At 41.2% G+C, this 14,393-nt stretch overlaps 2 protein-coding genes across 8 annotated transcripts in view; one reads left to right on the forward strand and one right to left on the reverse strand.

Moving 5' to 3' along the window:
- C11H7orf50 (chromosome 11 C7orf50 homolog) overlaps positions 1-14,393 on the reverse strand; it is a 194,947-nt gene that overhangs the window by 69,451 nt on the left and 111,103 nt on the right. The window lies entirely within an intron of this gene.
- GPR146 (G protein-coupled receptor 146) overlaps positions 1-14,393 on the forward strand; it is a 69,164-nt gene that overhangs the window by 18,415 nt on the left and 36,356 nt on the right. The gene's annotated exons all lie outside the window — the stretch shown is intronic.

The raw sequence follows: 14,393 nt of genomic DNA on the forward strand, positions 1-14,393 counted from the left end.
AACTGGTGACGCAGTATACTGATATTATAAAAGACTCAAAAGTTTGAATATCTAAGCTTAACCATTTTAAGGACGGAGACTTGGAGTTTTAATATCACAGAAATAAAATGCAAACCTAGAAATATTAGATACACTATACACCAGATCTGAATTGATAGTTTTAGAGTTTACAACAAGAAGGAGAAATGTGTCAGTCTGTGGCCTATAATATGTATCTCAATAGACAGAAAAGAATACTCTAAAATTCAGACTACTCAAGGGAGGTGTACCCCAAAAACCAAAAACTCTAGTAGGTGGGAGAGTCTTTAGTATCCGGTACTTTGGAAGCAGAAAAGGACCTAGGGGTTACAGTGGACGAGAAGCTGGATATGAGCCAACAGTGTGCCCTTGTTGCCAAGAAGGCTAACGGCATTTTGGGCTGTATAAGTAGGGGCATTGCCAGCAGATCAAGGGACGTGATCATTCTCCTCTATTCAACATTGGTGATGCCTCATCTGGAGTACTGTGTCCTGTTTTGGACACCACACTACAAGAAGGATGTAGAAAAATTGGAAAGAGTCCAGCGGAGGGTAATAAAAATGATTAGGTGGCTGGAGCACATGACTTATGAGGAGAGTCTGAGGGAACTGGGATTGTTTAGTCTACAGAAGAGAAGAGTGAGGGGGGATTTGATAGCTGCTTTCAACTACCTGAAAGAGGGTTCCAAAGAGGATGGATCCAGACTGTTCTCACTGATAGCAGATGACAGAACAAGGAGAAATGGTCTCAACTTTTTCACTAGGAGGGTGGTGAAGCACTGGAATGGGTTACCTACGGAGGTGGTAGAATCTTCTTCCTTAGAGGTTTTTAAGGTCCGGCTTGTCAAAGCCCTGGCTGGGATGATTTAGTTGGGGATTGGTCCTGCTTTGAGCAGGGGGTTGGACTAGATGACCTCCTGAGGTCCCTTCCAACCCTGATATTCTATGATTCTATGAATCACGGAATAATGAGGCTGAAGCAGAAAACACTGCTTAGAACCTGAAGTCTGCTGCAGTGACCTGGAAAATATATATTTAAAAAAACCCAAAAGCAAATACAAAAAAATGGAACACAAACTTTCAAACCTAAAAGGCAAGAAACAAATGCAAAGCTGTAAGGAAAATATTCCATTAGCCTCCGACAACCATGCCTAAGCACCATGGCAAATTCCCTGGCTTGTGGAGGTGGGGGAGAGTTGAGGGAAAGTGCTGCACACTCAAGGAAAGCTCTGCAGAACTGGAGCATTCAGCCGTAACGAGACTCTGAGATGGTGTGTCAAAGTACGAAAGCAAAGTATCAAAAGCCCAGAGATAGGGCAAGGCCTCAGGTCCCAAAGCAATGTGCTCAGTCCCCACACGGTTGAGACTTTTCGTGGCTAGAAGGGCAGAGCCACAAAGCCAAGCCTTGAACAAAATGCTAAAACAGAGGTGGGCAAACTATGGCCCGCGGGACCGTCCTGCCCGGCCCTTGAGCTCCCAGCCAGGGAGTCTAGCCCCCGGCTCATCCCCTGCTGTCCCCCTTTCCCCGCAGCCACGCCACCGTGCAGGCAGCACTCTGGGCGGCGGAGCAGTGTGCTCCTGCCGAGCAGAGTGGCAGCGTGTCTAGCCCTGTCCGGGCGGGGTGGCTGCCAGACATGCTGCTCTGAGCGGCATGATAAGGGGGTCAGGGCTGGGGGGTTGAATAAGGGGCGGGGAGTCCTGGGGGGAAGTCCGGGGACAGGGAGTGGGGGGTTGGATAAGGGGCATGGAGCAGGGGGCGGTTGGATGGGGGATGTTTGGGGGGGTGGTCAAACGATGGGGGGGTTGGATAAGTGTGGGAGTCCCGGTGGGCCTGTCAGGGTGTGAGGGGTGTAGATAGGGGTCAGGAAACAGGGAACAGGGTGAGTTCAATAGGTGTGGGGTCCTGGGGGGCCTGGCAAGGGTGTGGATAGGGGTCGAGGCAGTCAGGGGACTGGGAGCAGGGGGGTTGGATGGGGTGGAGTCCTGTGCTAAAACATCGAGATCATGCTCAAAAGAGTAGGAAGGAACCATTGCACCTGCAGATCCTGAGTCCATTGTCCAGTCAACAGTCTTCTGTTTAGCACATGCAGAGGTCAGTCTGCTAACTTTAATTCAAACAATCAGCCTGGAAGATAGGGACACGAGACAAAGACGACAAACTGGAATGCTTCAACAAACTATCATGATGAAGAAGGAACTGACTGGAATGTTCAAGTGACTGAAGGTCCAGAGAGGCATGAGACCACTGTTGGGGGAATATGGCTTATGTCCCTGGCCGCTAATTTTGCCCTTAGAGACTAAAATAACTTTGAGAGATTGGGGAGTTCTACCAGTCTCACACTAGGAAGCATGTTGACATCAACTTGAATTGTTTATTTAAAAAATTTAAAGTAAAACATGCCCCAAAGTTACTATAGGATTTTCAGTATATGAATGCAAACTTGATGCCCCATGCTGTAAGCTACCTTTCACATTCAGCAGTAACTTTCCACACATACCATGCCTTGTCTGTCTGCAGGCTAACGGAACAAAAATCAGATTTCTGATGTGCCCCCTTTAAAAAAAACTATACCTACAGGTACTGCTCAAGCAATTTATCTTTCAGTCTGCAAAGGCAGCTTGGCTGATTAGCCAACAGCCCTAAGCTATACTTTGAAAAGTAATATTTCAACACTTGACCCTTTCGTAAATCCTCTCATTTTTATCAGAAAATAAAAACCATTGTATCTGCATGAGTATAGTTACAAAATGATGATTACACAACTTTGTATCTGGGTTTCAAGGTTTTGAAGTCTAACTTAATTATAGAAGGACTTCTACAAATCAGGGTCTGCAAAGTGGTTTCTTCATTTATGCAGGTTGCAACAACAACAAAGAAGTCTTTAGGACATATGGGAGTGATGGTTCAGGCTGCTGTATGTGCTATTGCATACACACTGATTAATCATAACAGGAGTTACATGGCTCACTAACCCATACATGGGCTTGGAAGGATTAGATTTTTATTGGTAAATGTCAATAAATGTCAATTTCACCATACACACACAAACTCACGAAAAAAGATTTCCATCTTTAATAATGAAATCTATAGAGAGGCAAAGTAAGCAAAATGCTGCTTGAGACATTATTAGAGTTTGATTTAAGAATATTTACTTTGTATATTTTGACATGTGATGTTGACAAGTTTTAAGTTATAAGCTTTAACTTTTTGAATCTCAGCACCTATTGTCACTAAGTAATTATTGTCTGACCCCTTACTGATGGGTCCCCTCCATAATTTCCTGCAAGAAAATTTAAAATAGATAAAACAAAAAAAAAAGTTTAAATATCCATTGAAATTATTTAAAAAAAATCAAATTCTGCCAAGCCTACTCATATAGCAGTGGATGAGTAGTAAATTTTCTATTTTTCTGCAACATCCCTGCTTTTGGTAATTTTGTAAAACAACTTCTCCTATAAACAATAATTCTGTATTGAGGATTTTCTTTTACTTTTGTGTGTGTGCTGTTGTTGCCAATACATGCTATCCTATTTCAGCACTTCGCTTCAATCAATCTCCTTTGGGCAGCTAGCATGTATACTATTTGTGTTGGAGAGAGATAGGCCCAAAAAGATCCTCCCCCGATACCTGCTTGGCCTTCAGCCAGCATCAAGAGATCTCTGGAAGCAGAATTCCTGTATGTTTCAAGAGTTGGCTTACTGATAAGAATGAGGAAGTCAGGAAGAGCTGACATACACTATGTCACGCACATCCACAATTTCAGGGAAAACCAGCACTCTGGGAAAGTTGGTCATCAGAGATGTTAGGATTTCAGCAGTACAGTAAATTAAATTTGAAGCCATTCAACTCTGACAGTGATGTATCTGCTGAATTTTTATCTATGCAGAACAGACACAACATGGCCAGCAACACAATAGCAAACATCTGCAGCAGCAGCTGCCAGTTTCTTACTGGCCAGATTAAAACACTGCTTACTGTCTGTCCAATTCTATGTACAGAATAAAAAGTTAAACTCTAACTTAGACTTGTCAGCCCTCATATTTTATTTGGTTGAACAGGGCCAAAAAATGAGAACTCTTTATAGCTCAATGGATTCCACTTCAACCCAGAAGTTTGCTTCTAAACTACACGAGTACTATATCAAAAGTGAAAAATATTAGCTGTATTACACTGTGGAAAATGCACAGAAACTCACAGTGGGTTACAAAGTCAAACTAGTTACACCATCTTCCATTATAAATCTTGTCTGCAGCAATACTCTTTTTTGTTTAGCTTATTGTGTTTAACTGAAATAGTGTAATTTGGTCTTGATCAGAAAGTACTTTCCTTCAAAGCTACCCTTTCCTTATTGACAGTAAATTATGTTTTATTTATAAAAATCTGATGTCCTGTATTTAACAATACGCTTGAGGTTTATGTTAACAGAGTATTTTCAATGGGGCGAATGAGTTGAAAACTGCTTCAGCTTAGTTAGCAGATGATTGTTTTTGCAAGTTGGGAGGTACTCTCCATTTATCTGCTCAAACCAGAACTTGGAGTGAATAATATAGTCAAAAGAAATGCACCAGGTTAAAGTGAGGACATTGATGGCTCAGCTGAATCCTACAGTTTACAGGTTTCAAATCCTAGCTAAGGAAATAGGGGTTGTGACACACTGCAAGCTGGGAGAAATGATGTTCATAAAGTGTGATGTTAAATCAAGTCCAGTCTGCCAGCTCTGGCAGTCGCTCAGGTTGAAGTTAAAGATCCCATGAGAGCATTAAAAAAAGGGAACACTTTGGTATCCTGGCCAAACTGCCTTCTCTCACTTAATGTCACCACAGATGTAACTGCTTCCAGAGCAAACACCCATGGAATGTTACAGCCACATAATGGCTGCCAATTTATTTATATCCAATCACACAGAGCAGGAATTAAATATTTTGTAAAGCACATCGGAAATCTGATGAGATAGGGTTCTTGACATGTTTTCATATAAATGCCAAGCATCTCAGCTTCTGGGGTATTTTGAACAAAAAAAGTGGCACAAAGCAGGTCTTATTGACATTGTTACTCTGCGTTAGAATTCTTCATCCCCCAGTTTGGTAACATTTTGCTTGGAGCATCTACAGAACTTTATTATTGATACAATAAGCACTGACAAAAAATACTAAGTGGTGTTGGGATTTTCAAATGTAACTGCTTGGTACAAAAAGTTTTACACTCAGACATCTAGTAGTGGGATAACACTAACCAGCAAAAGTGGAGGGAGCATTCTTTGCTCCCCAGAATCCCTTGGGGGATGCCAAAAGATAACCATTCATATTGACAGGAAGCACTATGAAGCAGTCAATGTCATATTCTGTGCAAACAGTTTGATCCATTAGACAGTGGTTGGAAGTGGTGAATTCTAAACTCGATCTAGTGTTACGATTCACATTGTGAGAAAAATGGGACAAAAATAACCCTAAAGAACCAGGAAGGCTTTCCAGACCCATTAATTACTATTGAAAAAACAGATGGATTAAACTTCCCATTAACTGGATGGCCTTGACATTCCATCATCTGGAGTGCCCTAGGAGTTTTGTCAAATAAGAGAGCACAGACTTTCTCTCTTTCATGAGTTGGCTCTGAAAGTATTAAATGAATCTTTAAAAGATTCTCAAAATTGAGAGGGCATATACGATCCCCCTTTGTGAATATTAATAATTTCTCACAGGCAGAATAATCAAAATGTCACTCTCCGACATAAGGCAACTTCCTCGCTATTCAGAGATATCACCCAAATTCTTGTATCCGACACACAGAAAGATAAATACATAATAGCCACAATAACCCTCTACATGTATAAAGCATGATACAATTATTACCTAATTAATCAATTCTAAATCACGGATTTTTTTTTTAAATCTAGCCTCCAGCCATGCCAGGTAGGCAAAAAACAAAACATAAAACAAACAAAAACATTCCCATCCTATAGAGATTTATTCATAAAGGGGAAGACACTTCCAAATTCTTCCAGGATAAACTGAGGACCAGATTCCTGCCCCTGCTCTGGCAGCACTAAGTAGCCAGAAAGCCAGCTTAAGAGCCTTCCTGAAGACTCTCTTCTCTTCTGCCCAGGTGTCATAGGTTGCAGCTCCTATGCCACTTCTCTTCAAGTTCACAGCATATGGGTTCAGCCAGACAGCTGCTGCATCTGGCTGAACTCCAGTTGCTCCAACTACCCCAGGGTCCTATGGGCAGTCAGGAATTCATCAAAACAGCCCAAATGCTCCGCCTCACTCAGCCTCACTCCAAAGACTCACCCTCACTCCAAAGACTCACCCTTTGCTAGCCTTGGGATTAGAGAGAGGGTAATGGTGTCCTAAAGCCACCTTTACTTCCACACTCAGCACAGCTTGGCCAGATCATGGAATCTGGTCCTGAGTGCCCAGTGCAAAGCCAATAGCTACATATTCTTTTTGCTTTTTAATGCTATGAAGTAGATGCTTCTCCAGATCAAGAAGAAACAACAGAAGTCAGGGATCTTGGTGGGGAAAGAAGATCAAACTGGGACCCTTCCTCCAAAAATGAAAAAAATCTATGAGCAGTAGAACAATGACTGGAAAGGAACTGTTTAGGTGGATTGTTCATTTTTATTGAATATAATTGTGTGGGTATTCCCTTACTCTGTGGGTGATTCTCAAGCTATAAACTGACCAGTTTTACATCACTCAGCCCCAGAAAAAGATGGAATATTGTTTTCCTTTAGTTTGAGCTGGGAATATCCAGGTATTGTTCTCTGTTTAACAATGGATATTTGCCACTGACAGGCTGAAAATTAACTCCTTCTTTGGCTGTACAGTTGTTTCACTTTATCCTTTTTAACAGCATAAGAGCAAGAATTTATTCTGTAATTCAGTGTCTAAACTTGTGAAATGCGCAGAATCTTCAACTCTCATTGGTATCTGTGGGAAATGACGGTGCTTAACACAACTCAGCTTTGGGCCTTTTGTGTTACCCAGGGCCGGTGCAAGGAAGTTTCGCACCCTAGGCGAAACTTCCACCTTGCACCCCCCAAGCAGCTAACCCCGCCCCCCCCACGGCAGCTAACTCAGCCCCCCACCCGGGGAAACCCCCCTGCAGCAGCTACCCCACCACCACTACAGCTAACCCCTCTCCCCCCCGTCCCCCCATGGCAACTAACCCCGCCCAGGGAGACTCCTCCTGCCCCCCCACGGCAGCTAACTCTACCTGGGGAGACTTTCTCCCTCTCCCCCCCGCCACGGCAGCTAACCCTGCCTGGGGAGACCTCCTCCCCGCCCCGCCACAGCAGCTAACCCTGCCTGGGGAGACCTCCCCCCGCGGATGCTAACCCTGCCTGGGTAGCCTGCCCCAGCTCACCTCGGCTCTGCCTCCTCCACTGAGCACGCCGGCGCTGCTCTAATTCTCCTCCCCGCCCAGGCTTGCGGCGCTGATTGGAGGAGACTTAGAGCTGGGCTGTGTGCTCAGCGGAGGAGGCAGAGTGGAGGTGAGCTGGGGCGGGGAGCTGTTCCCCTGTGCGCCCCCTCCCCCGTTACTGCGGGCAGCCCTCCCCACGCGCCCCCACCCAGCTCACCTCCACTCCACCTCCTCGCCTGAGGAGACTTTTAGGCGCCCCCAACCACTAGGCGCCCTAGGCGGCCGCCTAGTTTGCCTAAATGGTTGCACCGGCCCTGGTGTTACCCTAATGTATGCTGGGTCATATTTTATTCAAGTATACTGTAACATACCTTCCAAAATACAACAGATTATTTTTTTTTTTAAAAAAAACCTTAGTTTAGGGTCATTGCCAAGAAGAAGTTTTAGAAAGAAAATGTTGATAACATACAATTTAAAATTTTGTTATGTCCCAACATGGAAAATTTAAAAAACTCCCACAAGAATCACACACTACCTAGCATTTGTCTCTTTAATATGTACTATATTCTTCTTGGCAGCCACACATTTTATGCACACGTTGAAAATGTAGTTGCAGCACTTACAAACTGAATAACCTGGGTTTTGGTCCATGAAAATTGCTTATGTGAAACATCTCACAAAAGGGCTACTTGGCTTCAATAAAGCTTCTGAAAATCAATTTGTAAGTATCTAGGCTGCAAAATTCATTATTTGTCGCTACCAGTTTAAAGAAATTAAGAACAGTATAAGCTCAGCATTTCAGTTATCATCCATATTTAGCACTTTTGCTAAAGAATTTTTAAAATATTAAGTCTACTTACTAAAGAAACTTTATTCCTTCAATCAAAAGATGTCTGATTTACAATACAAGCAAATCAAAATAGTCTCAGGATGGGTGTCTTCATCACTCAGGGGAACTGGTAATGAGATAAACATTCATCAGTCTGAATCCAGTTTAGGCCCATAATTACAGAAAGTTACTATCTGATGGCTGCTCACTGGTTAATATGAGATGAGCTGGTGTTCTCAGTCCAGCTCCTAATGAATTGTGTGCACATAATAAAATCACTAGTTAAACAATGTAATACATACATAATATTTTGCATTTCTATGGTGCCTTTCATCTGAAAGCCTTAAAGTGATTTGTGAACACTATTTTAGTTTTACAAACACCTTTGTGAAGTATCTCCATTTTACAGATAGGGAAAGTAAGGAATAAAATATGTCCAAGATGACAGAGCAATTTAATGGCAGAGCTAGGAAAACCCCCCAGAAAACCTGACTCTCAGTAGAGTATGCTAACCACTAGACTACACTGTCTCTTTTTACCTCTGATTCCTATTACAGAGAAAGAATACACAATATCACAAAAGGTAACACTATATATTTTTATTTATTTCTAACCAATGATTGTGAAACAGGAGCTGGAATGTTTACAGATGTTTATGTCAATTTACAATAGGGCCTCCTTAGCCACACGCTTATAGCAAGAGGCCCCAAGGCATATTTGGGAATGGAAATATTCTGAATTCAGCTCTTATTATATTTCCAGCCCACACTATGTTTTGCATTAGTATACATGGTGTTCTAATAAATGATGCGCTTCCTTTTTCACTTTATGCTTTTAACATGTGACAATATTTCTATGAATGTTTTGTGTTACTGAACCACACTAAAAATCTGAGAATCTATTTTATGATGAAAGGTGAAAAAGACAGACTAAAAGCTGAGCGATGCTGACACAAATGTCTAGTTTAAATTCTCCACTGGGGGCCAACCCATTGCCAGTGCCAGCTCCCTGGGGACCCATACTTAGGGGGGCTATACTAACCAAAGGCCAACAACGAGCACATATTTGAGAAACCGATTCCCAGAGTTTACAGAGAAGATGACTACCAGTTTAACTCCCTACATAGCTGGCCTAGAAGAATTCGGCTTTCAAAACAACCCCCCAAGTCATGCACCTGCAACCCACTCAGCTGCCAGACCCTTTAACCCCACCGTGCAAATGGGTAGCGTCTGGAAATCTGCCTGAGGCTCCACACATCTGATTTTCACAAGGGTCTTTCTGCACAAAGGCCAGCCCAATTCAACTTTGGTATCAGCATTTTAGTAAATATGAATAGTGGGAAAAATATCAAGGAGGCCCAGAAGGAAAGATGTTTAAGAGCAATTTAGGGCTCTTAGGATTTACTAAATGTATCAGGCATTACAAAATGCTACAGTGTTTTCACTCTTTATTCTGACACTTACATCTCAGATAGCAATCTCAGGATAAACAATAAGCTAAATGCTACTTTCTTTCTTCTGTTAACTAGAGATTTGGTCATATTAAATGGAGATCGAACTCATGTTTTGCTCCCTACAAATACACCAGATTCTAAAAATCATTTGTGCCGTAAGGGACAGAGTAGACTGGTACTAGGATGTAGACCCTCAGGCAGGATTACAAGATCCCATGACAATTTTTTATGCACCAGATTATTCCCCACAAGATTATCCCTCACACAAATCTCCCAAATCTTGACGGGTAGGGAAGGTCAGCAGCAAAGCGGCTGCACCAAAAGACAGTCACTATACTCCCTGCGGCAAACATTACTGTAGCCCAGCTGCCAAGGGACAAAGGGAAAGGGGTAAGGCATACTGCCCCAGGGCTACAGGGTCTCTGTGCAGATTGCCTTGGCTTCTGCAGATCTTGGGGAATCTGTAGACTTTGGAGGTTAAACTGCAATCATTCTGTGAGGGGCTCAGAAGGGGCACAACTTTCCTCTACTTCCAGCGAAACAAGCCCAGAAAACCCCCACAAAGATGCCCTGGTAGAGTTTTCCCTCCTCCATTTCCACATCCTATGGGTTTTTCCACAGAGGGGGTTGATTGGGTCCTATACAATCAAGTAGGTTACCACAGCTTCAAAACTAATTGTACTTAGGCTATAAAGAATAATTGCATCATCCATTCTCAGACCTTATTTTCTGGTGTAGTCTGAACTGGAATGTTTACACTGACAGATAAACAGAAGTAAAACAATTCTCCTTTTGCTTCATGAACTGACAGAATCAAATCTCTGCATTTCATGGTCATAACTGAATAGGGATACCGATGATGGCTACATTTTAAATCAAATTATTTCTATCCAGAACATTTAAGGTTTTAATAAGAGAAAAGTAATGAGAGTCAAACGAAATGCCCAGAGTTGACTCAGGCTCTCTCTAATTTTTGTTACTATTTATTATAAAACAGACATGTTGTTTTACTAATATTGTGGTAAAATAAATTAAACAATCATAGAAAATAGCTGTGGACAACGAATAACCCAAGACAACACACCTCTTAACTGAGATCTTCCGTTGACGGCTATAACTACTAATCAAAGTGATTTAAATCATCAATTTTAACCTTGATTTAAATCATGGTTTTTAATCTTGTTTTGCATGTATACTTTTCAGTTATTTTCCTAAAGAAAGGTTGATTCTCAGTGGTTTGTAACCATTAAAACATGTTGATTTGAAACTAAATGTAGAACAAAACTGGTGCTTCTTTTTGCTAACCAGAAGGATACACTATAAGTATATATATTTGTTTAAGCAGTTATATAGCTTACCTTACATTTATTCAGCTTCTTAATTTTTTACATTTTTTGTTATGGTGAATGATGCATTTCTTATTTACTAGACAATGGTTTCTTTTAAATTGTGATTTTTGTCAAGTTCTATTTGGATGGAAATTCAAATTCAATTAAAACATACAAAAATATCATTTAAATTTTTTTTATTAAACAAAAGTACCGTAAGAACGCGATATACATAAGAAAAAATTGTATCAAAAAGTTGCTCAAAAAGTTTGCATTTAAAACTAACTGATTTATTAAACACGGGCAGTATTATCTGAAGTTAGGGAACTGATTGTTTCTGGTGACTATATCTCTCTCTCGCACCCAGTTTTTATTCATATATTGGGCAGAGGCAAACAAGCTTTTACTGCTTATTTAACTTCTAATTGGTTTCTTAACTTTGAATGAACTAGTCACTGAATTGAACTAGTTGAATAAACTGAAATGAAGAAAATATTCTCTCTGCACCTGCAGGAGAGGCTTACTGCTGTCAAAAGGTGGTTTGGCACTTCAACAGACTCTGGTTTCAGGCGCTTAGCCAGAAGCTTCTATCAGTTCAGTGGTTTGACTTTCTGTAAAACTTAGATGCCAACATGTACTGCTCTTTCTTTATTTAGTTAAAATGATTTTAATAATTATATTAAGTTTAGGCCTTAACATTGGTTGTCATAATTTCAAATTTAATTCTAATTTCTTTTTAAAAAACAAAACCTATATTTAAATTTAAAAAAAATCCTTTTTTATTTTTTTAAAACCCCACTGATTGTTATCCACCCTATTGCTACTTGAGCAAATATCAGAGGGGTAGCCATGTTAGTCTGTATTCACAAAAACAACGAGTCCGGTGGCACTTTAAAGACTAACAGATTTATTTGGGCATAAGCTTTCATGGGTAAAAAACCTACTTCTTCAGATCCATGGAGTGAAAATTACAGAAACAAGCATAAATATATATTGGCACTGTAACAAAGAAGAGTGAACATAAGGATCTACCTTAATGAACTTCACATGTGCTAAGAACATCAGCTGCTGTTAAACTGTAGTGCATAATGAAATACATGTGTCATGGCTAAAGGGCTGGCTGTATCTCTGATCCCTCTTCTGGTCTCACTGGTGTACACCACACAGGTGTTAGGCCTCAGGTACTTATATGTTCTGGAGTAGAATCCTGAAATTATCCAACACTTACACCGGGTCCTAGGCTACAGTACCCTGCGTATTGACCATTCTTACCAAGCAGGCCCAGTTGGGTACCTGTGTTTCTTTCCAATGGATTACAATGACCCAATCAGTTTCTTAACTTTGAATGAACTATTGAACTGAGCTAGTTGAATAAAATGAAACAACAAAAATGTTTTCTCTGCACTTGCAGAAGAGGCTACAGCTGTCAAAAGCTGGTTTGTAACTTCACTCTGGTCCAAATGACCAGAAACAGCCTTTTAAAAGTATTGTTTGATCTTAACAGTTGGAAACAAGCATAGCATAAAAGACAAAAGAATTTTAGAACAACAAGAGGCCTCCATGCATGTCTATCTTACCCTACAGCCTGGCTGGGATCTAAGTCTCAGCCACAGTAACCTGTTTGCTCCTTTTGAAGGAGTACATGTCTCTTTAAATCCAACCAAAGTTCTTTGTTCCAGGGGCTCACAAGCTTGGACCTACTACCCAAAACAAGTTTGGCAAGCTCCGTAGGGGGTCGGAGCCAGAGAATCAAAATGAAAGCCTCAAGCATTGTCTTCTCAGGTGTTTGCCATGAGAAGCATACCAGGAAACACACCCCTTCCTGCGTGCATTTCCTAACACTCTTGCTACTGAATTAATTCAGTATATGCATACTGTAGACATCACAATAACCCAGTCAGGATACGGTATTCATAAATTATTACAAGAAGCTCCAAATCATGACACCATATATGATAAGTTGTGAGTACACCTTGTAATCTGTCTACAAACTTTATCAGTTTGCATGTCTTGTTTCTTTGTTTGTGTGCCTTCTCATCTCCTGTCCACTTGCCTCTGATATTAAAAACCCATGGCTCCACAATTAATTGTTGAAGAGCAGCAGCCAAGGAAGTGGAAAAAGGAAAGAATAAAATCTTCATGAAAAGTTAAAAGAAAGATAAGGTTAATGATGAACTCTGCTTGCCTCAGCAAAATACACACACTTGGCAGAAATACCTTCTGGTAAAATTCTCTTTGATCTTATGGGGCTTTGTTCAATAGGAAGCACCAATGGTGTTCCTCCTAAGAACCTTCCCAAATGACTGATATGTACCTTCGCAGCAACAGGGAACATAGATCATTTCATCTACAATTTCATTCCATCTACAAGTATAAAAAGATGTTTTCTAATTGGCAGCCCCACAAATTCCCTCTTGGTCCTTTTCATCTCATGCATCATCACCAGTCACAGACTCTGCTGGCTAAACAACACCCATATAACTCCATTGTCTTCTCATCATGCCTTCAGTGACACCTGTGTAGCCCAATTAACCTTAAATGAGTTTGCACAGGTGTGACTGCTGACATCCTCTGAAAACAATAGCATTGCACAGAGGTAACTGAAGGTTTAATTTGGAGTCCAGGACCAGTAGTGTGGTAGCTGAGTGAGAAGTTGCAGAGCCCCGACTAGAATTAGGGGGATGATTTTACATGTGGAGGATATGGCTGGGGAGGAGGTTTTGGGGTGCTGTGTGCACAGTCTCAGCCTGGCTAAGGAGCTGATGAAGGCATATTGTAGAAGGTATAGCTGAAAAGCACACAGTCTCGGCTGGCAAATCTGATGGATGATGAGCACAGACCTTAAGTGGTTTAAGGAAGCCCTAGTATGGACGACCGGTTTCAGAGTGGTAGCCGTATTAGTCTGTATCAGTAAAAAGAATGAGGAGTCTTGTGGCACCTTAGAGACTAACAAATTTATTTGGGCATAAGCTTTCGTGGGCTAAAACTGGATGCATGCGGATGAAGTGGGTTTTAGCCCACGAAAGCTTATGCCCAAATAAATTTGTTATTCTCTAAGGTGCCACAAGACTCCTCGTTCTTTTTCCTAGTATGGATATAATGGCAAATTTAAACAATGTAGGGTGTTACAATGGATGACTAATTGTTTGTGCATCAATTGGTGCACAAGAACCTACTGCGCATAGCATAGATGAAGCCTCTGTTTTCCCCTTTTATTTTCCTATACCTTTCTCTCTCTATCATTAACCGCAGTCTTGTTTTACATAGAGAATGGATGCAAAATGAAAACTGATATGGGCCAACATCTATTGTACATTCAGTAACACTGGTGTAAATCTGGAATAACCCCAATGACTTCAATCACAGATTTATACCGGTGTAATTGAGAGCAGCATTTGTCCCC

Source organism: Mauremys mutica, chromosome 11, assembly GCF_020497125.1.
Source record: "Mauremys mutica isolate MM-2020 ecotype Southern chromosome 11, ASM2049712v1, whole genome shotgun sequence".
In the NCBI taxonomy this organism is placed as follows: domain Eukaryota; kingdom Metazoa; phylum Chordata; order Testudines; family Geoemydidae; genus Mauremys; species Mauremys mutica.